This window comes from Lepidochelys kempii, chromosome 14 (assembly GCF_965140265.1).
Source record: "Lepidochelys kempii isolate rLepKem1 chromosome 14, rLepKem1.hap2, whole genome shotgun sequence".
In the NCBI taxonomy this organism is placed as follows: Eukaryota; Metazoa; Chordata; order Testudines; family Cheloniidae; genus Lepidochelys; species Lepidochelys kempii.
Window position 1 is genome coordinate 24,734,735 of NC_133269.1, and position 27,717 is coordinate 24,762,451.

Below are 27,717 nucleotides of genomic sequence, written 5' to 3' on the forward strand. Positions count from 1 at the left end.
AATCCATCTGACATACCAGTGATTTGTGTCAGATGTCATGGGAGCTAGAAAAAGTGGCTCCCAGCACTCAGGTTGGAGGTATCCGAATGCAGCGGGGCTCAGATCTCACCCTCACCTATTTTGCTGTTATTCTGAGATGGTGGAGTACAGTAGGGAGTGAATCATGGGGATGGGGATAGCAGCAGGTTGGGGGGGGTATAGCATTGTGGGTATTGAGAAACTGGCAACGCGACTTTGGTTATTGCAACATTTAACCAAAGATATAATCACCCAAGATACACGGAGTTGAAAGGATTTTTCTCCTCTTTGTTGATAAAAATAGTCAGGGGCTCGTGCTGTTCAGGAGGGGCAGCGGGACAGCCACTCTGCTAGCCTCCTGGGAGCAGCCACCGAAATTGCTCGCGAAGTGGCCTGACATAAGCATTGTTTTAAGGTTTGCAAACATTCCATGGACCAGGCTGCATTTCTGATACCTTCGTCTGTGTGTGCGTGTGCGTGGGTGTGTGCAGTGTACAGTCGAGCATTTGTTTTCAGCTGCCAGCTCATCAAATGGGCCTCTTCATTCATTCTTCCCTCAAAGAGATTTTTGCCGACACCGACTTCTCTCTTGTCACAAGCCCACAAAGTAGCGGCTCCTTCAGTGCTAAATGATGCTGGATTCATCCTCTCTCCTGGCATGACCCCGGTCTTCTCCCTTAATTCACTTCCAGACTCTGTCTAAAGGGCCCTGCAGGCCCAGGACACAGTGCCCTGCCACTCTCTCCTCTCCTCGCTGCCATTTGACCCAGCTCCTGCTCCCATCCAAGCAAGCCTTTCATCCCTGTCAGCGCTCTGTCACCCCGGCGAACCCCATGGGGGTGGGGGGCTCCGGATTGCAGCCTGAGTCTTTGCATAGTGAGGACACAGCCTTTGCAGCTTCCTTGTTTCCCCTGGGTTGAAATCCAAAAACGCAGTAGTGCATTGTTGTCATCCTTGAGAGCTGCCCCTACCCCTAGGGTCACAACTCCCCCAGGATTCCAGCAAACACGGCACACAGATAAAACCCGCGTAGGGCAAAAATCTAAAAATAATTAGAAGGTTTTCAAGCCCCCAAGGCCGGCAGTCAGCTTTCATGGTATCTAGGGTCGTTTACTGCTATGTCTGATGCAAATCACCATAGCACTGATGCCAGTGAAGCTATGCTGATTTGTACCAGCCAAGGATCTGGCCCAATATATATACTCAGTGAAAAATGGCATTTGTGCAGCGCTGCAGTTGAGAAATCCACCCCCAGCAGGCTGGGAATGACTGGGCTGACCAATCCCAGGTCATGAGGCAGGAACACACACACACAGTTTCAATAAAGCTCTCCAACCCGCCACACCAGATCAGGCCCAAGGCCCATCTATTCCAGTTCTGACTGCTTTGGAAGAAGGTGCAAGACCCTCTCATACTGGCCAGTCAAGCAGCAGCATGTCCACGGAGGCAGTACCTCCTGACCGCAAGCTGGACACTTTCCGTGAAGCATGAGTGTGGATAGCTCTTTTGTGTTTACATTTTAACCTCGTTTTCTGTTGCTCTTTAACATTCTTTCTCTTGCTTATTGTGGTTGGCAATATTAGATTCCCACCATCTCCATGTAATTCTTCCTGTCACTCACCTCCCTGCCCCATGCCCCCCAGCCAAATGATGTCAGGCTATCACCTGCTTTGTTTCACAGAGAATAGCTGCTTGTTTCAGCTCATCTTTATTTATCAGAAGTCACATCCACAAGCCTTTAAAAACCTTGCTGATCCCTTTTGCCTGCTCACTAAAAATCCAAAGAACTTGCAGGAAATCAGAAAGAGCAGCCATTGTATTAAATAAAAGCTGCCCCTGCCAACCCCTGCTTCCCTAATCTCCTCTGCCACAAGCACAAAGCACACTGTGTTAATCTATGGGACACGGGAGGCTGTGCGCTCTATGCTTGTGGGCTGGAATTATATAAACTCCCATACAGGATAACTGAGCAACACGTTTTATTGTCCTCATCATTTTCCCAGCCCACAACATCTTTAGGGGTGGGGCGAGGGTGGTTCTGCAAAACCGAACCTACGGGGAAATTACAAAGCTGCTTACTGGCTCTGTCTGCACAGAGATGAAGTGCCTCCCAGGCACTGCCACCTGCTTCCAGCAGTGGGTAGCTGGGAAATTCCAGATCTTCCTGGCTAATTCTAGCTTGCAAATCACCTCCAAGAGCCAGGAGGTAGTTTGGATTGTTCATGAGGGCATAACGTTCGAATGAATGAGCGGATATCAGTGCTGGAGAACCTGGGCAACTGACAGGCAGCTGTGGGCCAGCTGCGGTGTGTCCACACTGGCCAAAGTCGACTCGGAGCTTCACGGAAGAGCTCAGCTCCAATATTCGGCTCTCTCTGCCTTGTGACAAGGCTGGTTTTATGGGTGAGGCACGGGGCTGGCCCTCAGCAGAGCTGGGTTCCAGTTTGGGCTCTGCCACAGACTCACTGTGTGACCACAGGCAAGCCACTTAGCCTCTCTTTGCCTCAGTAATAATAATAATTTCCTACCTCAGAGGGGCATCATTAAAACATGGGAGCCCTGCAGATATTACAGTGATGGAGCCACATACAGGCCCAGAGAGATGTAGAGAGGCAGAATGGTTCAGAGAGAAGTTCCTTTGTGCAGACTTTAGTGGTGAATTTTGCTCTGAGGCTGAAAACCTTTGGTAGGTCTCAAAAAAAGGGGCCCCAGTCACACTTGTGGAATTTCTCGGAAGTCCCATTTACTTCATGGGGAATGTAGCCTTTGGGGCTGGGACTAAATTAATTCATGTTTATTACTTCCTGTTATTGGCAGAAATCGCGTGTGCATCGCAAATTCAAATGTAATTGACAGGTTTGCACTAGAAGCACAGGAGAAATGGCCTGGGGGTCTGAGCCTTGCTTTGCATGAGACTGGACCTGGGTCCAAAGCCCTTGCAAAGGTCAGGAATATGGCCTCCTTGCCCTTTCATGTTTATTAGGTGAAATTCTCTAGTCTGCATGATGCAGGAGGTCATAATTGTAATGGTCCCTTGTGGCCTTAACATCTGTGAAAGCTCACAGCAAAGGACACAGATGATCAAAGATCGCCCCTTTTCAGTGGCTTTTGACACAGTCTTAGTTTCGTTACAGGGGAGTGAAGCTGTGTGAGCGTTTCCCTATCCAGTTGGACTCTGCAGCGCTCTTCAGGGCTTCCATCTTTGTGTGTCAGAACCCGTTCTAGTGGCTTTACCGGCCTGACATTCAGACACACTGGGGGTTGAACGAGCCCACGGAGAAGTCTACTGTGGGCTGTGAAACTTTGGTCTCATTTGGGGGGCTGGGTTTAATGTGTGGTGGCAGGGTGGTGTTGGTGACCTATGATACACAGGACGTCAGAGTAGATGATCTAATGGTGTATTCTGGCCTTGAACTCGATGGCTCTGTGGGTACATCTACATGGGAAAAAGCCAAAATCCTGAGGCAACAAGTCTAAGAGCCTGAGTCATCTGACTCGGGCTCATGGTACAGGGCTAAGAATAGCTAGGTAGACATTCCCGCTTGGGCTCTGAAACCTGGTGAAAGGGGTGGGTCAGTTGACACAGGCTCTGAGACTCACCGTCACATTCGTTTGTTTTTTTGCAGTGTAGACGTGCCCTATGGCTCTAAGGATGGGTGGCACATAGACAAGAAAACAGGCAGCCCGCTCTGCCAGCCTCCCAGTTACCAACACTTCCAGAGGCCTGGGGACTGAGGGTGCGGGGTGTGCTGCAGCACTCCTGGGCTCTTGGCTGCCAACCCCGGGCGCACGCGGCTGGCCTCATCTGGTGGGGGGGAGTGGATAGGGGTTTCAGCACCCCCACTATTAAAAATGTTCCAGCTCCACTGAACACTTCACAGACAGAAAACAGATGCTGGTAAGTCTATCCCCAGCTCCGCCCATTGTCCCATCCTCTCAGGCTGGTTTGCCCAAGTTCTGGAGCCCAGGGCAGACAAAGGAATTTTGCTGGGGATAAAAAGGGGATCCCTTAAAGAACAAAGAAAGCAGGAAGCAGAGGCTGTGTTTGTGGGCTGGGATTATATAAACCCCCATGCAGGGTAATGGAGCAACACATTTTATTGTCACAGCCTTTGACATCTTTTGGGATGGTTCTGCAAGACCGACCCTAAAGGGAAGTTACAATTCTGACCAGCTCTAAAGGTAACCTTAACTCTGACCACTGGGACATGGGCATAGTTACTGGAGTTTAATTACATGAACCCATACTATTTCTCTATCTGTTCAGTGAGACACCTTGCCATGGAGCAGGTTTGGTCCCTGAGGTGCAAAATGTATCACTGTGAAGACTAGAACATTTGGAGGAAGTGACTAGCTGGATCCTACCCTCCCTTCCCCTGAGAGGGTTAAAAATAGGGCTTGAGTGGGAATTTGTGCGTAGAGTGAATGTCATCCCCCATGACTCCCTCACTTGGCTTATCTCTGCCAAAATTTTGTTCAGAGATATAAGGCAAAGAACACTCCTTGTGTCAATCTAGCATAAGTCACCAGGGATGAACCTGGCCCGGAAAGTTTTACCTAGCAGGTAGCTTGAGTGTTCCCTACTGCTGTGCGAGCCCATCGCTTGTTCTTTTGGCCTTGTTGACTAGTAAGAATAAGTGTCCTGACCTGGTGAAGTAACTGGGCCAAGGGCACCAGCTGTCTCAAAGCAGCTTTTGTGGCATCCCACAGCTCTTGAGGGGCTATCTGGCTTTGAGCCAGAACTCAGCTTCATCCCTCTTTAGATGTAAAGCGAGCAGGCTGGTGGCTGCATTACTTGACACTGGATACATTTAGGGACATTTACAGAATGGAAAAACATCTTTTCTGTGGCTCTGGGCTTTTGTTTTGAAATTCTGGGGACAATTCCTATAGCAGCTTCTGCAGCCTCCCCACATTGGTCTTCACTGCTATTTAAAGCCATGTCACATTTTCCAGTAAACAAACTGTGTCTATTTTTTCTTTGGCCACCTTGGCCTGGAATGACAATTAGATCAGAGACCAGCTTGCAAAAGAGGCTTTGTTATACTGAACCTTTGCATAACTCCCAGGGCAGAGTCAAACTTCGAGCTCTCTGAAAGATTAATACATCCTACCATGGGGTAAACAAGTCTGATCAAGAAAGTGTGACACTCTAACTTGGTGTAATAAATACTCCACCTCTGGTAAAGTTGTTCCATCACCGAAAAATGTCTTTCTTCGTATCATGGAGCTACAAGTTGTGACTGTAATTATAGTTGCTCTGAAAAATGCAGTTAAGTGAGGGCTTACACCCTTGAAAAGCAACATTTTCTGTCCCCAAATTCACACCACTTTGCTAAAGGGACCCAGGCTGACTTTTTGAAACACTTATGTGATTTTGCTGAAAATGCTACACATGAGATGCATTTAAATTCCACTCAGTTTTGACATTCACTCCTTTAATAACATCTAATTTCATATAAAATAATGTAACTATATTTCTAAATCTTACCAGCACAGAGGATATTTTGTTGTTTTACAGGTTTTGTTGTAACAATTTGTAGCTATGTCACAATGATCATCGACACACATTTTCTTTTTCAAGTATATTTTTTTATCAGATGGGTGTGCTGGAAGCTTTAATTTAAAATAAAAATATGTTTTAGCCCTCATGGATTGGAAGGAAACCTTAAAAATGTAAATCAAGCAAAAACCAGTGCAGCATGGTCTTCCTGAATCTGCAGACAGCCTGAAACAATTACTCAAAACGTTGAACTGACACTTTCCTTTCAAATGGGTTATTACTCTGAAACCAAAGGTATGTCGGGAGGTGTGATGCAGCACATGTACACACAACTGAGCTAGCTTTTGAGCTCGTTGGCATGCTAAAAGTAGCAGTGAAGTCATGGTGGCGTGAGTGGTGGCTTAGGCTAGGCATTTCAGTATTCACACGTATGCTCTGCTATTTTTAGCAAGCTAGCATGGATCTACCTAACGTGCTGCAATCACACCTCCAGTTGCAGTGTAGTCATACTCTAAGTGGTGACACTGTTAACTATTTCACTGCTGGCCATTTTAGCAGAAAATCCAGCTAGTGCGGAAAATGGGTGGGATGAAAAATCCATTCTTTTGCACATCTAAAGTTCTCACATCTCAACCTTTAGTTCACAAAGGTTGCACATCACATGCAGTGTGTGTGAAAATCAAAGGCATGGACAGTTTTTTTTTTATGTTTAGAACTATACAAGTGTTTGACTTTATGAGGGAAGGAGGATCCAGGGAACTACAGGTCAGTCAGCCTCACCTCAGTGCCTGGAAAAATCATGGAGCAGGTCCTCAAGGAATCAATTCTGAAGCACTTAGAGGAGAGGAAAGTGATCAGGAACAGTCAGCATGGATTCACCAAGGGCAAGTCATGCCTGACTAATCTAATTGCCTTCTATAATGAGATAACTGGCTCTGTGGATGAGGGGAAAGCAGTGGATGCGTTATTCCTTGACTTTAGCAAAGCTTTTGACAGTCTCCCACAGTATTCTTGCCAGCAAGTTAAAGAAGTATGGGCTGGATGGATGGACTATAAGGTGGATAGAAAGTTGGCTAGATTGTCGGGCTTAACAGTTAGTGATCAATGGCTCCATGTCTAGTTGGCAGCCGGTATCAAGTGGAGTGCCCCAAGGGTCGGTCCTGGGCCAGTTTTGTTCAATATCTTCATTAATGATCTGGAGGATGGTGTGGATTGTACCCACAACAAGTTTGAAAATGCACTAAGCTGGGGGGAAATGTAGATACGCTGGAGGGTAGGGATAGGGTCCAGAGTGACCTAGACAAATTAGAGGATTGGGCCAAAAGAAATCTGATGAGGTTCAACAAGGACAAGTACAGAGTCCGGCACTTAGGACGGAAGAATCCCACGCACCGCTACAGACTAGGGACCGAATGGCTTGGCAGCAGTTCTGCAGAAAAGGACCTAGGAGTTACAGTGGACGAGAAGCTGGATATAAGTCAACAGTGTGCCCTTGTTGCCAAGAAGGCCAATGGCATTTTGGGATGTATAAGTAGGGGCATTGCCAGCAGATCGAGGAACGTGATTGTTCCCCTCTATTTGACATTGGTGGGGCCTCATCTGGAGTACTGTGTCCAATTTTGGGCCCCACACTACAAGAAGGATGTGAAAAAATTGGAAAGCGTCCAGCGGAGGGCAACAAAAATGATTAGGGGACTGGAACACATGACTTATGAGGAGAGGCTGAGGGAACTGGGATTGTTTAGTCTGCAGAAGAGAAGAATGAGGGGCGATTTGATAGCTGCTTTCAACTACCTGAAAGGGGGTTCCAAAGAGGATGGATCTAGACTGTTCTCAGTGGTAACAGATGACAGAACAAGGAGTAATGGTCTCAAGTTGCAGTGGGGGAGGTTTAGGTTGGATATTAGGAAAAACTTTTTCACTAGAAGGGTGGTGAAGCCCTGGAATGCATTACCTAGGGAGGTGGTGGAAACTCCTTCCTTTGAGGTTTTTAAGATCAAGCTTGACAAAGCCTTGGCTGGGATGATTTAGTTGGGGATTGGTCCTGCTTTGAGCAGGGAGTTGGACTAGATGACCTCCTGAGGTCCCTTCCAACCCTGATATTCTATGACCATTCTTAGGCATAATTATTTCCATTAATTTAACACTGTTTTTGCCTGGTATTTTTTTCACCAGATTAATCTGTGGGTAAGTCCATCCTATTGTGGATAATGGGCAGGTGTAATTGACACAGAATGGGAAACTGACATTGTCAAAACTATCTTGCAGCTCAGCCATTTAAATGAACCAGAGCTTTCCTGGCTGGGCAATAAGCAAGATCTGTGCCTCGAGTTTGTCTCCCGCTCCTCAGGAGGGGAGATACCAGCTTGAGCAGGAAAATCCTGCTGAAGGGCACAGGATGGGAACTTACCTCCTACAAACCTTGGCAAACTCTGTCTGTTCCCCAGACCCAAGCCCACCCAGACCAGCACTCTCACCTCCATCTCTGCACTGCCAGTAAAAGCCAGGATGTTTTCCAGACAGATAGTCTACACTTGCATTTTTTATCTGTATAACTTATGCAAAAATAGCAATTACCCCTCTACAAGTCTTTCACTTGTCATAACTGTCTCTCTGTTACTCCATCTCCTGCTCTGTTTGGAGCATCCAGCTGTTGTCTCCCTTCATACATTATGGTGCATGGGTGCACAAGGGCATGTGAAGGTAAGTTCAGTGGGGCAGTGTATGCAGTGTCTTGCACAATGGGGCCCAGATCCCTGATTGAGGCCTCTACGGACTATCCCATAAATAATAATGATTAATAATACAACGTTATGTGTATGGAAATTAAACTCTTACAATTGACAAAAAGAAAAGCATCTGGGCCAGTGGATGGGGAAAAGAAGGTGTCCACCTGGGGCTTGAAGTGAGGGTCTCAGGAGAGGGAGCAGGAGTAGGGGACCTGTAGAGTTGGTGAGAGAAGCATAGCCACTGGGGTTACCCTCTCGCTGAAGAGAGCATCACCTGACACTGGAGCTCTCCCCAGGGAACTGAGCTCCTGCCACCTCATGGGGAAAGCAGACAGGACGGGAGCGGGAGCGGGAGCTGGAGTGCTGTTTATAGCTTTGGCTGGAGAATGTCTGATCATTTGACCATCATGAGCGAGGAGGTGATTTTTCAAGGCTGAGACAGACCCTTGGCTCGGGAGCTGCTGTATTTGTGTTGTTTGGGGAAGTCGTTAATGAAGTTAACAAACCTCAGGTCCAGGTGAGTGCTGTTTTTGGCTGTGCAGTGTTATGGCACCACACAAGGCTTCTGTTTTTGTGATATCTCAATAACGGAGGTGAATCGTGTTCCTGAGCTCTGTGTGAGCCCTTTAAATAACACAGTATGGACTCCGTTTGACAGCATGTCCAGGAGCCTGGTCTGAGTGTGCCGCTGGTCCCACCTGACAAAAGCAGACAGGCCCCAAGTATATGCATTAGCTGAGTTCAGAGACAAAATTCTCCTTGCTGGTGAGACCTGCAAAATGAATGAAGGCTAAAAAACCAGCAAAACCTTTTTTGTTCTGACATGGTTCGCATCTCAAGAAGGAAAAGCTGTTCCGATATCATCAACTCCGAACGTTCAAAACCACGAGTCCAGTGTTCTAAAATCATGAGTTTGGCTACAAAACATGTGGATTTTTAAAAGTAATAAACATTGGGCTCTTTTTCTTTGCCTTTTGAACCTTTCAGTCGCACTCAGGCAACATTTTCAAGCTTTTCTCTGCAACCTTCAAGGTCAGAAAGAAAGAAAGAAAGAAAGAAAGAAAGAAAGAAAGAAAGAAAGAAAGAAAGAAAGAAAGAAAGAAAGAAAGAAAGAAAGAAAGAAAGAAAGCTGAGATCCTCATTCAATATCCTGAGTCCAGAAGCTGTGGCTCTCCAACAAATACGAGCAACCATGAGGCTCATGAATTTTGGCAACACTGCAGTTTCCTCATGTTGGAAAATGCACCAGTTCAGTGGGAAAATGTCCCTTCCTATGGAGGATAAATTCATGGGAAAAGCCCAGTTTTGCTCATGATGCTGTTTTTAGATAAGATTTTCTGCAGCAAAACTAAGTTCAGGGGCAGAAACAGCAGAATGCTGCCCTGGATCTCGTTTCTGAATTCGACAACATCAGTGTCTGATCCGGCAACTCCCAGGACTCTTCACTCAAGCTGCTGAAGTGCTGGCTCCCATCTGAGGGAGGACTTGCGTTTCAAAAAGTCAGCCTGGGCCTCTTTAGCAAAAGGGTGTGTGGGAGTTATTGATAGGGGGGCGCCAAATTTTTTCATCATTCCACATGGATAACAAGGATGATGTTATCCTGGAGCTGAACAGAGTCCTGGCGAAGTCCGGAGGTGTCCCTGGATCTGCTATTGGGCTGGAACTTCAGGAAATGGTGATGGCAGATGAGCTGTCAGAGTCCCTCCCAGCCAGACCCAATCACTAGCCATTGCTCATATCCAGGCTCCAAATTCCAGAATCATGGTAGCCCCATGCTTTTTGTTCACTGAATGTCACTCAAGAAGGCCAACACTTCTTCTTACTTACTTACAGTGGTTCATGCATCCCAGTTAAGTACAATAACCCAATATGAAGTCAGCCATGAGGACTGATATAAAACAAATGCCAGCTAGCTGAGAACACCACTCAAATGAACTATTGATTTTCTATCCCATAGATGCCCTTGTCAGCATTTACACTGAATCTGCAAATGAATCTCCCACAGCTTCCAGGCCACTCACAGGAGAGCCCCACGAACTCCACATGCTCTGATCGCCTACATGTCTCCCAGAAGAGGCTGACCTCTCCCACTGCAGCCAACCTGACAGATGGATGAGGAGCACACAGGATTTTCCATTCTTGAAATCAGCATTCAGTCTCCCGTGAAAGCCCTATAATGTTCTAGTCGACTCATGAGGTCATTGGGTTCACAAAAGAAATAAATGGAATGTTAACTCAAGCTACAGTCTATTTTTTTAATTCATCATGACCCCAAGTGGAATCAATAATAGCAATCTGCCGTGTAGTTAAGAGCGGTCACTGTGTATACATCAAATGTGCAAAATCTAATCTAATCTAATCTAATCTATCTATCTATCTATCTATCTATGAAAGTGGGAGGCTGCTGATGTGATTAAAGGAGTTCTTACTGGAAAGCAGAGAGGTCACTGTCCCTTAAAGGGAGATGAGGTCTCAGGTGGCTTGAGCCAACCCAAGGCATCAACGTCATCATTTATTATTATTATTCACTGGGGGGAAGCTGGGAACTGATAAGTGCTGGCAGAGGGAGTTGGGACACCTGAGATATAGTGAGTGGAGGAGAATTTTTTAAAGTGTCTTCTATCATATAAAGCCCCCTACATTTATTTTCATCTCAGGAGCAAATCCATGTGCCTTTGATAGAATCTTGAGTAGTGGGTAGGCACTTCGTCCCATGTGATACGTGGCAAATAAACAGTGCCATAAAAATCGCACCCAGCATGCATTTCCTTTGGTTTATTTATTTAGTAACCATGGAGGGAGGTCATAATGTTTCCACGATGGTAGGATATTGCAAAACAAATGCCAGTCAACCAAGTCAAGCTCTAAGCTCATTAGAGCAATGACACACACAGTTGAACCTCAGAACGACGAACCCCTAGGGTTGTTCCTCACTCTGAAATGTAAGTAACTCTGAACAAAACATTATGGGTGTTCTTTCAAAAGTTTACAACTGAACAGTGATTTAATACAGCTTTGAAACTTTACTACGCAGAAGAAAAATGCTGCTTTTAACCATCTTAATGTAAATGAAACAAGCACAGAAACAGTTTCATTACCTTATCACACCTTTTTTAAAATTTTCCCTTTTTTTTTAGTAGTTGACATTTAATACAACACTGTACTGCATTTCCTTTTTTTGTTTGTTTGTTTTTTGTCTCAGCTGCTGCCTTATTGTGTACTTCCGGTTCTAAATGAGGTGTGTGGTTGTCCAGTCAGTTCATAACTCTGGTGTCCTTAACTCTGAGGTTCTACTGTAACATTACACAGCAAAGTATATTAATGTGAGCCCTTCTTTAACAGGTAAAGAAATATGCCTCCCAATTATTAGCACTTGCAAACAGAATTTGCTCTTGTTTTCAGTTGTTTTCTTAATAACAAAACCCAACTCTGCTGGCACTTTAACTGCCCCAGGCTGAAGGTGCATTGCATTGTTGGGCACTCATAGGGTACTACTTATCTTCCTAAGTCTAAACAGCAAAGTGGAGGTGCGGGATCAGCACAGAAGAGAGATAATCAGTTAACTGCAATCCCAAATGGTAATTCAAAAGGGAATCCCACTAATGACTGCCAACAAACTGCCTTTTCCTTTTCGTACTCAGAGAATGTGCCTGGAGAATTTGGGGGCCTGTGTGATTTACGATTCTGTTTCTTGAGCTCTGTATAATAAAGATCCATGCAAACAAACCACAGAGGGTGGTTCCATTCATGCCTGGTGTAAAACTCACTGACTCTGGTGGACTGACATTGGGGAGGAAATTGACCTGGAGTTTGCAGTAAAAGTATGGAGCAACTGTCTACTTAGGACAGCAATGATGGTCCAGTGGTTAGAGTGCTGCTGTGGGGCTCAGGAGACCCAGCCTCACTTCCCGCTCTCCCACAAATTTTCTGGTTGACCTTGGAAAGTCACTTAGGCTCAAATCCCCAAAGATACTTAGGGGCCTAAATCCCTTTGAGGAGCTGGGCCTTAGTCTTTCTGGGGATGATGTACAATAGGTCATAGCAGTGCTCTGCTTCACAGAGGTATTGTAAGGATCAAGGTATTAAAGGGTATGAAATGCATACACTAAGAGAAAGGAGAAAATCCAGGGTTGTAATTTAGACCAGTGGTTCTCAACTTTTTTTCATTTGCAGACCCCTAAAATTTTCAGTCTAAGTTTTTTGGGGACTCCTTAGACATAGTGGTCCACAGGTGGAGAATTACTGTCTTAGACCACCAGTTCCAGTGGGTTAGAAGAGGTCCATGCAATACAAATCAGGGAGAATGGCCAGAGTAGATGACTAGAGTTTAAAGACAAACACCAGTTTCGAGCACTGGTTTCTAAAGTGGGAGAAGGGTATGGAATATTCCATAGAGAGGAGGTTCAGCTCCAAGGGACTTGAAATCTTGGCCAGTGTTGGGGTTGAGCCTACATTTAGAAGAAGCACATACCATGGGACTGCTCCATTTCATCCGATTTGGGAAATACTCAGTGGGGTGGCTCTATCTGAGTAGCTGGGGTTACCCTATGGGACTAACGGTGATGATCTTGGCAGATACATGGATGGAGGGATTTTCTTGAGTAGAGCTGGTGCTGACCACAGCCATGGAATATTTCTCCATTAGAAGATGCTGATTTGTCCAAACCAAAATGTTCCATGGGAGCATGTCAGTTTTCATGAAATTGTCATTTGGAAAAAAATTGAAGTGAAACATTTTGGAGATGTCAGAGCATCCCATTTTGACATTTTCAGAACAGAATGTTTCAATCTTTCATTTTGAGATAACTTTTTGAAACAAAAGTAATTGTATATTATATCTTTTTTATAATTAACAAGGTCAAAATCTAAATGAAATATTTTTCAAAATGAAATGTTCTGATGGCCCATCTGTATCCATTTGTTCTTGTGCCAACATTATTCTTTAGCTGAAATAGATCTTCACTCTCTCTGGTGTTTACCCCACTGTTGTATTTACAGAGAGCAAACAGATCCTCACTCAGCCTTCTTTTTTCTAGGATAAACAAGCCAAGCTCTTCCAATTTCCTCACATAAGCTAGGACCTCCAGTCCCCTGATCATTTTAATAGATCTTCTCTGCACCTGTTCCACTTTAATTTCATCTTTCTTGAACAAGGGTGACCAGAATTGTACACAGTATTCCAAATGAGATCTTACCAATGCTTTGTACAGTGACATTAAGTCTACCTCTACTGGAAATCCCTCACCTGATACATTCTAGGATCACATTTGCTTTTTTTCTGAGTCACATCACACTGGTGGCTCTTAGTCATCCTGTGATCAGCCCCCACACCCTGGTCTCTCTCCTCTGTTGCTTCTGGCTGATGAACCCCCAGCTTGTAGCAGACACTTTTATTATTAGACCCTAAGTGCATGACACTGAAATTTGGACCATTGAATTTGATCCCATTTCAGTCACTCCAGACTTCAAGGTCATCCAGATCTTCCTGTACAGTATTCTGATCCTTCTCTATATTGACAATACCTCCCAACTATGTATCATCAGCAAATTTCATTAGCTCTCTCCTACTTCTTGCGCCAAGGTGATTAGTGAAAATATTGAATAAGATTGGTCCCAAGACGAATCCTTGAGGAACTACACTGGTAACCACCCTACAGGACATTAATTCACCTTTCAGCACAACCCATTGCTTTCTCCACCTTACAAAGACAATGCATGCACTGACCCCACCTTTTCTAATTTAACTAATAATTTCCCGTGTGGCACCTGTGGTCAGATGTTCGGCTGTGTGTCTGCATGTAATCTTTCTGCATGAACAGTGGAACAGCTTAACAGTGGAAGTTAAATCCTAGTGAGGAAAATAGAAAGGAGCATAAACTCTGGAAAATTAAGTGTAAAAATATAATTAGGAAGGCCAAAAAAGAATTTGAAGACCAACTAGCCAAAGACTCAAAATTAATAGCAAAAACAATTTTAAGTACCACAGAAGCAGGAAGTCTGCTAACCAGTTGGGCCACTGGACAATCGAGATGCTAAAGGAGCACTCAAGGATGATAAGGCCATTTCAGAGAAACTAAACGAATTCGTTGTATCTGTCTTCATGGCTGAGGATGTGAGGGAGATTCCCAAACCTGAGCCATTCTTTTTAGGTGACAAATCTGAAGAACAGTCACAGATTGAGATGTCATTAGAGGAGGTTTTGGAACAAACCGATAAACTAAGCAGTAATAAGTCACCAGAACCAGATGGTATTCACCCAAGAGTTCTGAAGGAACTCAAATGTGAAATTGCAGAACTGCTCATTGTAGTCTGTAACCTATCATTTAAATCAGCTTCTGTACCAAGTGACTGGAGGATAGCTAATGTGAAGCCAATTTTTTAAAAGGGCTCCAGAGGTGATCCCAGCAATTACAGGCCAGTAAGCCTGACTTCAGTACCGGGCAAACTGGTTGAAACTATAGAAAAGAACAAAATTATCAGACACATAGATTACTATAATTTGTTAGGGAAAAATCAACATGGTTTTTGTAAAAGGAAATCATGCCTCACCAATCTACTAGAATTCTTTGAGGGGGTCAATGAGGACGTTGACAAGGGGGATCCAGTGAATATAGATTACTTAGATTTTGAGAAAACCTTTGACAAAGTCCCTCACCAAAGACTCTCAAGCAAAGTAAGCTGTCATGGGATAAGAGGGAAGGTCTTTTCATGGATTGGTAACTGGTTAAAAGATAGGAAACAAAGGGTAGGAATAAATTATCGGTTTTCAGAATGGAGAGAGGTAAATAGTGGTGTCCCTCAGAAGTCTGTTCTGGGACCAGTCCTTTTCAACATATTCATAAATGATCTGGGAAAAGGGGTAAACAGTTAGGTGGCAAAAATTGCAGATCATACAAAGCTATTCAAGATAGTTAAGTCCCAAGCAGACTGCGAAGAGCTACAAAAAGATGTCTCAAAATAGGGGGGACTGGGCAACAAAATAGCAGATGAAATTCAATGTTGATAAATGCAAAGTAATGCACATTGGGAAAACATAATCCCAGCTATACATATAAAATGATGGGGTCTAAATTAGCTGTTACCACTCAAGAAAGAGATCTTGGAGTCATTGTGGCTAGTTCTCTGAAAACATCACCTCAATGTGCAGTGGCAGTCAAAAAAGCAAACAGAATGCTGGGAATCATAAAGAAAGGGATAGAAAATAAGACAGAAAATATCATATTGACTATATTAATCCATGGTACTCCCACATCTTGAATACAGTGTGCAGATGTGATCACCTCATCTCAAAAAGATATACTGGAATTGGAAAAGGTTCAGAAAAGGGCAACAAAAATATTATGGTATGGCTGCCATATGAGGGGAGATTAATAAGACTGGGACTTTTCAGCTTGGAAAAGAGATGAATAAGGGGGGATGTCAAAAATCATGACTGGTGTGGAGAAAGTAAATAAGGAAGTGTTATTTTCTCCTTCTCATAACACAAGAACTAGGGGACACCGAATTAAATTAATAGGCAGCAGATTTAAAACAAAAAAAGGAAGTATTTTTTCACACAATGCACAGTCAACCTGTGGAACTCCTTGCCAGAGGATGTTATGAAGGCCAAGACTATAACAGCGTTCAAAAATAACTAAATAAGTTCATGGAGGATAGGTCCATCAATGGCTATTAGCCAGGATGGACAGGGATGATGTCCCTAGCCTCTGTTTGCCAGAAGCTGGGAATGGGTGACAGGGAATGGATCACTTGATGATTACCTGTTCTATTCATTCCCTCTTAGGCACCTGGGATTGGTCACTGTTGGAAGTCAGGCTACTGGGCTAGATGGACCTTTGATCTGATCCAGTATGGCTGTTCTTATGCTGCACTGGCTCTGGCCAGATAGCCCATACAGCACTGTGGTGGGGCAGTTGCCCCACTCCCTGAGAAAAGGGCTGGAAAGGCCTTTGAGGCTGCGCAGACCAGCAGCCAATCAGCAAAGACCTGTGGCAGGCCAATCAGGGTGGAGAAGAGAGGCAGCCAATCAGGGCCAAGATGGGCCCTATATAAAGGCTACCTAGAAAAGAACAAGGAAGTTGCTCCCTGACTAGCAAGGTAGGATGACTGGCTCCTGAGCGAGAGAGAGAGAGAGAGAGAGAGAGAGAGAGAGAGAGAGAGAGAGAGAACGCACGCACGCACGCACGCACGCACGCACGCACGCACCTTGGACAGAGCAGTGCTGGGCAAGCTTGGGGGGAGCATAGGAGAGCTCTGGCCCAGTTACCTGCCAGGCTGTGGCCCCTGTTAAGGAGGACCAAGAAGGTGCAAGGGGCCAAAGGGGAAGTGGCCCAGGGATGATAGTCTGACAAGGGGCGAGAAGGAGGGCAGAGAGGCTGCTGCTAGAGGGTCCCTGGGTCTGGGCCCAGAGTAGTGGGCCTGGGTCCCCCCTTGTACTGCACCGGGCTACAGAGGAGTGTGGCCTGATACAGGCTGTGGCCGGCCCCTGAGGCAAAGGGGCTAGACTTTGGGGCTGCAGTTGGCCATGAGGGCAGGTGCAGATGGAAGACTGCTGATAACCCCCCAGTCCCCACCCCCCCGGGAAGGGTGTGACACTGGAGTAGTGGGCACTGCCGGAGTGCAGTGTCCTGAAACAGACACCGCCGAGCGGAGAGCATCATGGGCCCCAAGGCAGCAGAGCAGACGATGGGCAAGACCTAGGGAGGTGGTAGAATCTCCTTCCTTAGAGGTTTTTAAGGTCAGGCTTGACAAAGCCCTGGCTGGGATGATTTAACTGGGAAGTGGTCCTGCTTCGAGCAGGGGGTTGGACTAGATGACCTTCTGGGGTCCCTTCCAACCCTGATATTCTATGATTCTAAGACACCACACACAGAGGGTGCTCCATGACTGGACAGAGCTAATTCCCGGAGCAACCAGCGGGAAGCGTCAGCGGTGGTGAGTCGTGACCCCGTCACAAGCACACCTTGATCAAACCGCCTAATAAGTCCACAAGACCCCTTTTAGTAGCGAATGACCTCAGTCAGGTTTATTGTCAACAAAGCAGGGTCCTATCTCCCCGGATCAATGTCTAGTTAAAGGAGCACCTGTATGCCTGTGACAATGGACACAGCTCAGTCAGTGGCAGGACTTTCCACTGCCCCCAGGCCAGCCAAAGGGTTAAAGCGAGGTATCCCAACATTTATAGACGGCAACAAACAATCTGGGATAACCAACTTACGTATCACCTTACGTGTTTCATGACATGTTTGCTGCCTCCCCTTATACGTTCCTCCTGATATTTCAGACAAAATATCACTATTCATCAATTTTGTCAAACCATTGTCTCGTGTGCTTGGTTGTGGTGTTCTTGTGCTGGCCTGCTGGAATGTGTTTACACATTCAGAGTGTTTTAGCAACCCTGCAATACTGGTGCTGACTTAGTGTACTGGACACTGACTTGCCAGCAACCATCTGCTTTTGACAGGGCCTGGCAGTCGCTCACAGCCTAACTTTTGATGACGTTGGTTTAGGCCTCAGGCCTGGTAAGGTCCATGCTTCAGGCTCGCTCTCTTTCTGCTGCAGCACCATTTCAAATGCTTTTCTGAAGGCCAAATATATTAGATCTATTGCACTTCCCTTATCTAAAACAAGTAGATATTCTCTCAAAGAAGAAAATCAGGTTAGTTGGGCATGAGTTATATCTTCTTTACCATTTACCCCCAGGAATTTAGTTACTCCTTCCTTCGCATGTTGTTCTAAAGGCTTGCATGCCGACCAGGTCAGACGAGTACATCTGTAATCACCCAGATCACTTTTTTCTATTTCTGAAATATAGCTGTGATGTTATAGTAATAGATTCCAGGGCCAGAAGGGACCATTGTGACCATCCAGTCTGATCTCCTGTGTAACACAGGTCAGAGAAGTTCCCCACAATAAATCCTAGAGCAGAGCTTTTAGAAAAAAAGATCCAGTCTTAATTTAAAAATTGTCAGTGATAGAGAATCCACCATGACTCTTGGTAAATTGTTAGCTATGCTCCTGTCTTATGGTACTATGCCTGAATAGAGAGGTTTATTAAAAATCCTTGCTACTGGACTAGCAATCTCATGAGCCAGTTCTTTCAGTATTCTGGGATGGCAATTAGCCAGTCCTTCCCCAATTTAAGCTCTAAGTTTTTCTTCCACCTCAGATGTCATGACTGACACTCATTTCCATCAGTCGTCCTGCCTTCATGCACATGTTCCATATTAGCATCGTTACTGAAAACCGAGGCAGACTGTTCAATTTAGGTTTGGGGCTATACTTAGATTATCTTTAATCTCCTTCCCATCCCCAGTGCATAATGGCTCAACCTCATCCTTCCTTATTCTCTTTTATTTATATAACTTAGAAACCTCTTATCATTTATTTTCCTTCTTTGGTAAGAGCTAATTCTGCTTGATGTTTAGCAATTCTCACTTTATTCCTACATTTACTAACCTCTATGATGCAGCTTTCTTTGCTGGTCAACCCCTTTTTCCAAGAGGGAGAGATATGGGGGCTTGACACATGCTGTGGTCCACTTGCATCCCAGTGATGAGAGTGTCAGTCTGTAGCACACAGCCATATGTCCCATTACATACAATGGCCCACAAATGTGCCTGTTCCAATAAAAAACAAACCTCTTGACAGGGTCTAAGCATTACACTAGACTCTGCAGTGAGCTGTTAGCAGAGCTCAGGAGAGCTAGCACTGTGGGTACCCAGATTTTGCCAGGTAGGAGTAAGTGGGAGGTTGACAATTTCTCCAGTGGATGAAAGCAGAAATAATAACATGCATTCAAAGAGTCACATTCTAATGGAAAAGAGAAGCCCCTTACAGAGATGGACTGTAACCTTCCCTGTGGCTGAATTCTCTACTGAACAGATTCAAACACTGACCAATTTCCTAATAATATTTATTGTAGCACTCTGCAAGGACAAAGCAAAGAAAGATTATACATTGGCAATACCAGTGTCAGCTGGATCCAAATATTATGAGTAACAGCTCTTATTGTATAAAAAGTATCTTACAAAAAAAAAAATCCAAGGAGCGGGACAGGCTGGGAAAGACTGAGCTCAGGACTGGGGGAGAGCTGGGCCTATGAGATTTTAGGGTTTAGAAGCTTGGGAGTGTGTGTGTGTGTGTGAGTGCACATGACAGAATGTACCCATGTCCACACCCTATACACTATTGTAGTAATCTTTGTACCAAGTATGCCTGGGAAGGAATCATTAGATATCTCATAATTTGGTGGTTATTGGTGTCCTGATAAAAAAGTGTGTGGCAACATTGTATGTGAAGTTATAAGATTCCACTGTATGGTGTTGTAAACACATGTTCCAAACTGAGGTTGGCAAACAGGTCTTTCTCAAGCAAGTGCGAATGTGTGCTTGGCTTAATTCAAACTTAAGCAGTAAACAGAGTCATCAAGCAGGAAGGGGAACAAAAGAAGCTCCAACAGGTGATGAAAAGCAGCAGTGAACATCCTTCCCTGTAGACTTTTTGTCTCCTGGTACCCAGCTGGAAATGTTTGTCAAGAGGGGGGACAAACATCCCAAGACCACCCCCAGCTCTCCCTGCCAATCACATTCATGGCACCAAAAGCAAAAAAGGAAGCATTTGTGGGACTGGAGAAGGGGTTCTTGACTTAAGAAGTTTGATCAGTAAAACTGCTAAGAGCATATGGTGGGAAACTTTGCTTGAATCTTTTATCGTTTGTTGAGTTAAGCACCAGTAGATTTTAACTTTATTTACTTGCAACCATTTCTGACTTCTATGCCTCATTACTTGTACTCAAAATCTCTCTCTTTGAAGTTAATAAACTTTTATACTTTTATCTAATCCAGTGTGTTTAAACTGAAGTGTCTAGGAAACTCCATTTGGGGTGACAATCTATGTACATATTATTTCTATTAAAGCAATAACAGATTTTATATCAACTTGTATTGTCCAGGAGAGGGCTGAGGAAAATCTAGGACTGGAAGTGTGTTGGGATCACCCTGCAGTATAACGCAGGCTGGTAAGAGCCAAGGTCTTGGCTGGCTGTGGCAAACACAGATGTAGCTGGGAGTGACTTTCATGCTGGAGGTTGTTTGTGAGCAGTCTGGGCTGGAGGCTACAGCTGCAAGGCATTGTACAGGACACCCCAGGTTAGAGTGCAGGGGTCACACAGCTACTCACTAGTCTGGATTGTACCGTGGTATGTCGCAGGGAGAATTGGGTGGAGTAGTGGCTGGAGGCTAGGTGCAGCAGTAAGGGAAGGTGAAGTAGAGGGGGGATGGTACAAGTAGTTTACGTATCACTGTGGGCCAGGGACTGTGAGCACTCCACAGGGAGAGGGTTACCACCGCTCTTCCAGGATGTAAAAACAGCAGGGCATGATCAAGGCAAATCACTCAATTATAACACCTCCAGCGAGTTACCACCTCCTGGAGAGGGTTGTATAGTCTGGTTCAAACTAGAGTCTCCAGAGACCAAGAAAAAGACAAAGAAAGAACTTTTGGATAAATAGCCTGAGCTTAAATTGACTCAGGGCCTTCATTCTGATTCCTGATCTAAAAGTGATACAATATTGTAGCCACAGGGTTACAACCCTGCTGTGGGGTGTGATGGACTGACACCTGCCAGAGCCCTGTGAAGGAGCTGGAGGTGACCTCTGGTAAGTTTTTGAGCGTGCATCTAGGTTTTTTAAATGGTTTATGTTTTCTCTGTAATACATTTATCCTGGTCGTGAAAGTATTTGCTTAGAAGGAACTGGATGGTAACTGGTAACTGCTGGCAAGACACTGTTCATAGCCCTCAGAGAGAAATCAAGGTGCAGACACAGGCCTTTTAAGCAGGCTGGTTTGCTGGGAATATTGCAGTGTAGATCAGGGAGCTGTGCAGACTTAAAACACCTGGTCAGAAGGGAGTGAGATGTGGGCCTCTGCCCAAGAAAGGTGATGGCTGGGAGCTAGAAACCTTTCAATGGGTGTCCTCGAGGGACTACGGAGGGATAATACAGGGACAGTTACCCTGAAACCGTGACATCACCCCCTGGGGAGGCTGGCAGATGCAGACTGGGTTTTCCAGAGACCAACAGACAAAGAAAGGGCTTGTGGTATAAAAAGGCTCCATTTAAACTGACTCGGGCCTTCTTTCTGATCCAGCAAATGGACAGAAGCTGCTGTCCCAGAGCCCCAACCCTTAAAGGATTCAAAAGACTTTGGCCTTCTAGGGTCCCATAAGACATGTGGGTGACTCATGCTATGTTTAGTGTGTGTTTAAATCTGTTTTTTGTTTTTATATATTTTCTCTGACATGCTCTTACCTTAAGAATAACAGTACTTGCTTAGCAATGGCTGTATGGGAACTTGTAACAGCAGTCAATACACTGGCTATAGTTCTTGAGAGAAAGAGCAATACAAAGGCACTGGCTGTTAGGCAGACTGGCTTTCTGGGGATATCACAGTGTAAGGTAGGGAGCTGTGTAGCCTTAAACCTCCCTAGTCAAAAGGGAGTGGGGCAAGGGTCCCAGCCCAGAAACAGGTGATTGCTGGAGACTTGATACCTGATAAGGCACTCCTGGAATGGGCCATGGATGGGGGAGGGGGATACATGTCCAGTTATCCAGAAACTGTGACAATAAGGTAGTTGAAAAATTTTCCAGGTTTGATTTTAAAAAAATGACAATTCTGAAATTTAGTTCTAACAAAAATATATTTTTCTGAATGTTTTTCTAAATAAATTTGTTAGAAAAAACATTGAAAACATACTGATGAAATGTTTTGACTATTCAAACTTTTTAATTTATAATCCCCCCACCCCACCCCACTCCTTGTCATTTCCTGACTCTTTTTTCAGTTGGAAAACAGAGACAAAGCATTCATGCTGCTTTCAGAGACAGTAACACTTCCACTTTTTCAAATGTAGGAAGTGTCATTGATAGTGTTACTTTTTAAGGTGAAAAATGGTTCTTTGTAATGGTCCCACACTATCCTACTACTTCTGAACTCTTCTTCCAGCAGGGAAAAAAGTGGAGGGATCTCAAAAATAAAAATAAAATATTTTTTTCTGTTTAAAAACCACAGCAAAACAGCATTTGACTTCAAAGTGAAAATGTTAATGTAGTTGCAAAATGTCATTTACAAACTAAAAACAAAATTTTCATTTTGGATCATTTTTAAGTTTCCTGTAGGGAAAAAAATTCCATTTTTCAACCAGCTTTACTTTTTGAGCTGCCCGCGATCCTACTTTGAATTTCTCTATCTATGCCTTAACCTACACTGACAATTTGTTTTACTGCAGAAACTGGCTAGGAAGTTTTTCATAACACTTCATGTAAATTGCCACAGCTGTAGCTCAAGTCCATTGCTCCTTGTTGTGTCCTCTTTGACTAAAGAGACTAATTGGTTCCTTTCCTCCTGTAGCATTCAGCTACATATTTGCTTCAAAATCTCTGTGCCATAGACTGAGTTTAATTAAATGTCCTGCTTTTACCCACATGGAATATGACAAACTAAAAGTCTTTAAATATGAAATATCACTTGGAAAATACAGACGGTCAAACCCATGAGAATGGAGACTAGAAGAAACAGCAAAGGGTGATGAAACTTTTCATCTCTTGTCACTGATTCAGTTCTGGGCCAGGGGCCACATTTCTCACTAACATTATTGTAGTTACACATGGTTATGCTAGCAGTGAATCGTGCCCCAGATTGATTTTTGACAGTTTCCACTGGAGTGAGTATCATAGAATTATAGAAGATTAGTTTTGGAAGAGACCTAGGGGGGTCATCTAGTCCAACCCACTGCTCAAAGCAGGACCAACCTCAACTAAATCATCCCAGACAAGGCTTTGTCAAAAACCTCTAAGGATGGAGATTCCACCACCTCCCTAGGTAACACATTCCAGTGCTTCACCACACTCCTTGTAAAATAGTTTTTCCTAATATACAACCTAGACCTCCCCCACTGAAACTTGAGACCATTGGTCCTTGTTCTGTCATCTGCCACCACTGAGAACAACCTAGCTCCATCCTCTTTGGAACCCCCCTTCAGGTAGTTGAAGGCTGCTAACAAATCCTCCTCACTCTTCTCTTCTGCAGACTAAAGCCCAGTTCCCTCAGCCTCTCCTCATAAGTCATGTGCCCCAGCCCCCTAATAATTTTCACTGCCTTCTGCTGGACTCTCTCCAATTTTTCCACATCCTTTTTATAATGGGGGGACCCAAAACTGGATGCAATACTCCAGATGTGGCCTCACCTGTGCCGAATAGAGAGGAATAATCATTTGCCTTGATCTTCTGGCAGTGCCCCTACTAATGCAGCCCAATATGCCATTAGCCTTCTTGGTAAAAAGACTCATATCCAGCTTCTCGTCCACTGTAATCCCCAGGTCCTTTCCTGCAGAACTGCCGCTTAGCCAGTCAGTCCCTAGTCTGTAGCAGTAGATGGGATTATTCCATCCTAAGTGCAGGACTCTGCATTTGTCCTTGTTGAACCTCATCAGATTTCTTTTAGCCCAATCTTCCAATTTGTCTAGGTCACTCTGGACCCTATCCCCGTCCTCCAGCATATCTACCTCTCCCCCCATCTTAGTGTCATCCATGAACTTGCTGAGGGTGCAGTCCATCCCATCATCCAGATCATTAATGAAGGTGTTGAACAAAACTGGCCCCAGGACCGACCCCAGGGGCACTCCGCTTGATACCAACTGCCAACTAGACATTGAGCCGTTGATCACTACCTGTTGAGCCTGATGATCTAGCCAGATTTCTATCCACTTTATAGTCCATTCATCCATTCCATACTACTTTAACTTGCTGGCAAGAATACTGTGGGAGACCATATCAAAAGCTTTGCTAAAGTCAAGGTATATTACTTCCATCACTTTCCCCATATCCATAGAGCCAGTTATCTCATCATAGAGGGTAATCAGGTTGGTTGGCATGACTTGCCCTTGGTGAATCCATGTTGACTGTTCCTGATCACCTTCCTCTCCTCCAAGTGCTTCAAAATGGATTCCTTGAGGACCTGCTCCATGATTTTTCCAGGGTCTGAGGTGAGGCTGACCGATCTGTAGTTCCCCAGAAATAAGCCCAGTTCCCTCAGCTTCTCCTCATAAATCATGTGTCCCAGACCCCTAAATTATTTTCATTGCCCTCTGCTGGACTCCACCATAGGTGCTGGAACTAGGTATGAGGGCTGCTGCAGCACCCCCTGGCTTGAAATGGTTTCCATTATGTACAGGGTTCACAGTTTGGTTCAATGGTTCTCAGCACCCCAACTATCAAAATTGTTCCAGCACCCAGGGACTCCACTGGACTCTCTCCAATTTGTCCAAATCCAATTTGTCCAAATCCTTTCTGTAGTTAGGCCCCCAAAACTGGATGCAATACTCTAGTTATGGCCTCACCAGTGCCAAATAATGAGGAATAATCACTTCCCTCGATCTGCTGGTAATGCTCCTACTAATGCAGCCCAATACTGTTAGCCTTCTTGGCAACAAGGGCACACTGTTGACTTATGTCCAGCTTCTCATCCACTATAATCCCCAGATCCTTTTCTGTTTCAACTTTTAAAAATATTGATTCATGTAATATAAATGCATTCTTAAAGTAAAAATCTGAATGAAAGGTTTTGATTGTATTAAAATAAAATATTTCTCTGGACCCAAAATTATTTTTCCCACCAGAATTTTGTAGAAAATTTCCAATTTTGTTCTCGTTCCATTTCGGAATGGAAAATCTGATTCCTGCCCAGCTCTAACCGCTACTTCTGTCGGTGACTGAGGCCAGGAAATACCAATTTCTTCACCAGAAGTTGTCAGCCTCTGCTGACAGCTCCAGTGAGTGGCTTGGATGAAATTTGGTGGTTGTTTGAGTCTACCCCTAGTGGATAGGTGTCCATGTTACATGTAGAATTTAAAGAGACTTTCACCACATTAGAAAGACACAGCAGGCTGTGTTTCAAACAAACTCCTGCTTTGCTTCACGGAGGACTGAGTTGAGATGTCTGCGGATATCCCAAACATGTCCAGCCTTCATGGCTGTGCAGAAAACCTTCCAAATGCGGGAGTGGGAGCAAAATCAAGGCAGTGTGATCTTCCTGGGTCTGCAGGCAGCCGGAAGCAACGCCTCTGAGAGGAGTGAACTGCTCTGTCCCCATTCCTGGAGAGACAACTCTAGCGACATATAAATGGTGCATTGCCTATGCTAGCAGTGGCATGGGGAAGGGAGTGGGAGTGAAGTCCATGGTGTGTGGATGGGAGGAGAGGAATAGGCAGTGACTGCAGGGAAGGAAAAGCAGAGGGGAATAATGAACCAGTGGGGAAGGGAGAGCCCAGGCAAGAGACCATCCTGGGGAGGTGGGGGAATCAGGATAGGGGAGCTCTTGGGGAACAGCCCAGCATTCTGGGAAGGGAGAAGGGCACTCGTTTAGAGGATCTCTAAGTCCATTGGATTTCCTCCACACTCAGAAGTCAGAGCCGCCAAGGTTTGTTCTGCTCCGTGTTGGATAGTTCATGCAAATTATTTAATTATTTAATGAGAACAATTTGCATATCACCATCAATTTAATGTTCTGGTCAACATGCCCTGCTCTGATCAGCAGCACGGGCAGGACATGGAGCTACACAACACTTGACAGGTCTGGCTGGGGCAGGTGCTGGGTAGCTGGCTGGGTGTTATGGATGGGGGTAAGCAGGCAGCTGGGTGGTTGGTGGGTTCTGGGATCCTGAGGAACAAGCAGCTGGAGGGGGTAGACAGTGCTGGGTCATAGGGGGTGAGGGATGACTGAGGCTCTTGGGTGATAGCAAAATCCTGGAGGAGCAGTGGGTGCTGGGGGTTATGGGATTTCTGGGGGCTGTTGGTGTCTGGGGGTACCAGGGCTGCTCAGGCTCTTGTGTGACAGGGAACCCCTGGAGGGGCAGATGGTGCTGTCACTGCTGGTGGGAAGAGGCCATTAGGAAGCGGTGGATACTGAGGGCATAGCTGGGACTGCTGGGTTTGAGTTGGGGCTCTCAGCTCCAAAACCGAAACTCTGGAGAGTGGGGTCCCAGGCAGCCAGGCAAGTGACAGGGTTCCTGTGGAAACCTGCCTTTGATTCGCCAAAAGTTTGTCAAGACCAAGATGTTTCCATGAAAGATTTTGGGTTCTATTAATTGTCATTGTCCAATGGAACTGTTTTGTCAGAAAATTATCCACCCGCCTTACTCACAAGTCACAAATGCAGTTGCTGAAGCTGGGATCAGTTCAGGAGGGATTTGTGAAGAAAGAATAATGGGGGAGTTAAGTCATTCACACCCAGTAATGGAACCAGCTCTAGTGTCAGTAGCTAAATGTATTTTCAGCTGTAGCCTGGGGAGAAGCCAGAGAGGAATGTGCAGAAGCTGGAAGGTTGCAGAGAGGAGGAAATAGAGATATTGCACGTGGGGCACAAGGGGTCTTAGCACCACTAGCCAGCTCACGAGCAGCCTTCTCCATGGGTTGGCTCTGACTACCCCTGTCTTCCTGGATGCCCCTAGAGGAGGGATGGTGATTTATATAGCAAACACAGGTGGTTTTTCACAGTTTATTTCATTTGGGGGAAATTTATTTTTAGCAATTTTTGAGTTTTACATAGATATCCAAAAATCAGGGGGTTTCAGGGCTTTGTATGGACAGCAATGAGTCACATATATTATACACGTTACTGCTGGGATTCTAACAGGAGCAGTCAAGCCAAGAGTCAGAGCAGGGACAACCCTGAGGCTGGGAGTAGCAGAGAGGTTCAAGGCCAGGGTCAATACTACGGCCAGAGTCCAAGTCAGGAGACAAAGTCCAAATCAAGCCAAGGTCACAGTCAGGAATTCAGGAGTAGGAACAGTCACAGCACCCACAGGAGAGCCACACTGTTACTTGGACACTTCCTGGAATGCCCCTGGGGTTTATATAGGGCAAGGAGCCAATCAGGAGCCATGAGGCTGCTGTCTGTCAAACGCTTGAGGCAGAACTTCCCTGGTCTGTGTCCACAGTGGGTCACAAAGTGGAGCTCAGATTGTTTACAGCTGCCCCTGGGTGGCAGCATGGAGACATCAGCTGCCTGGTAGCTCTACAGTCCTGGGCTCTAAACTGATGGGACCTTACAATTGCTCATTACAGCAGTTTGTACTGAAATGAGTAACCTCTGTGTATTATTCCTAGTGCACTTTAACATCGTACTGTTTCAAACAGCATTATGTTAAATTACCCTAAGGAACCTTTAGTGAGCACCAGCAGGCTTGACGCAAACTAATTAATGCACAACATGTTCGTGTGCTTTAGCAATCACACCCCTGTGGCATGGGCACTGGAACTAGGGGTGCTGGGGGTTCAACAGGACCCCATTCTTAAAGTTATAATAGCAACCAAATGCTTCCATCATATACAGCATTTACGGAGGTGTTTTTATGGCTTTCAGCTTCCCCCACTATAAAAACAGTTCCAGTACTGTGCCTTGTAATCCACAT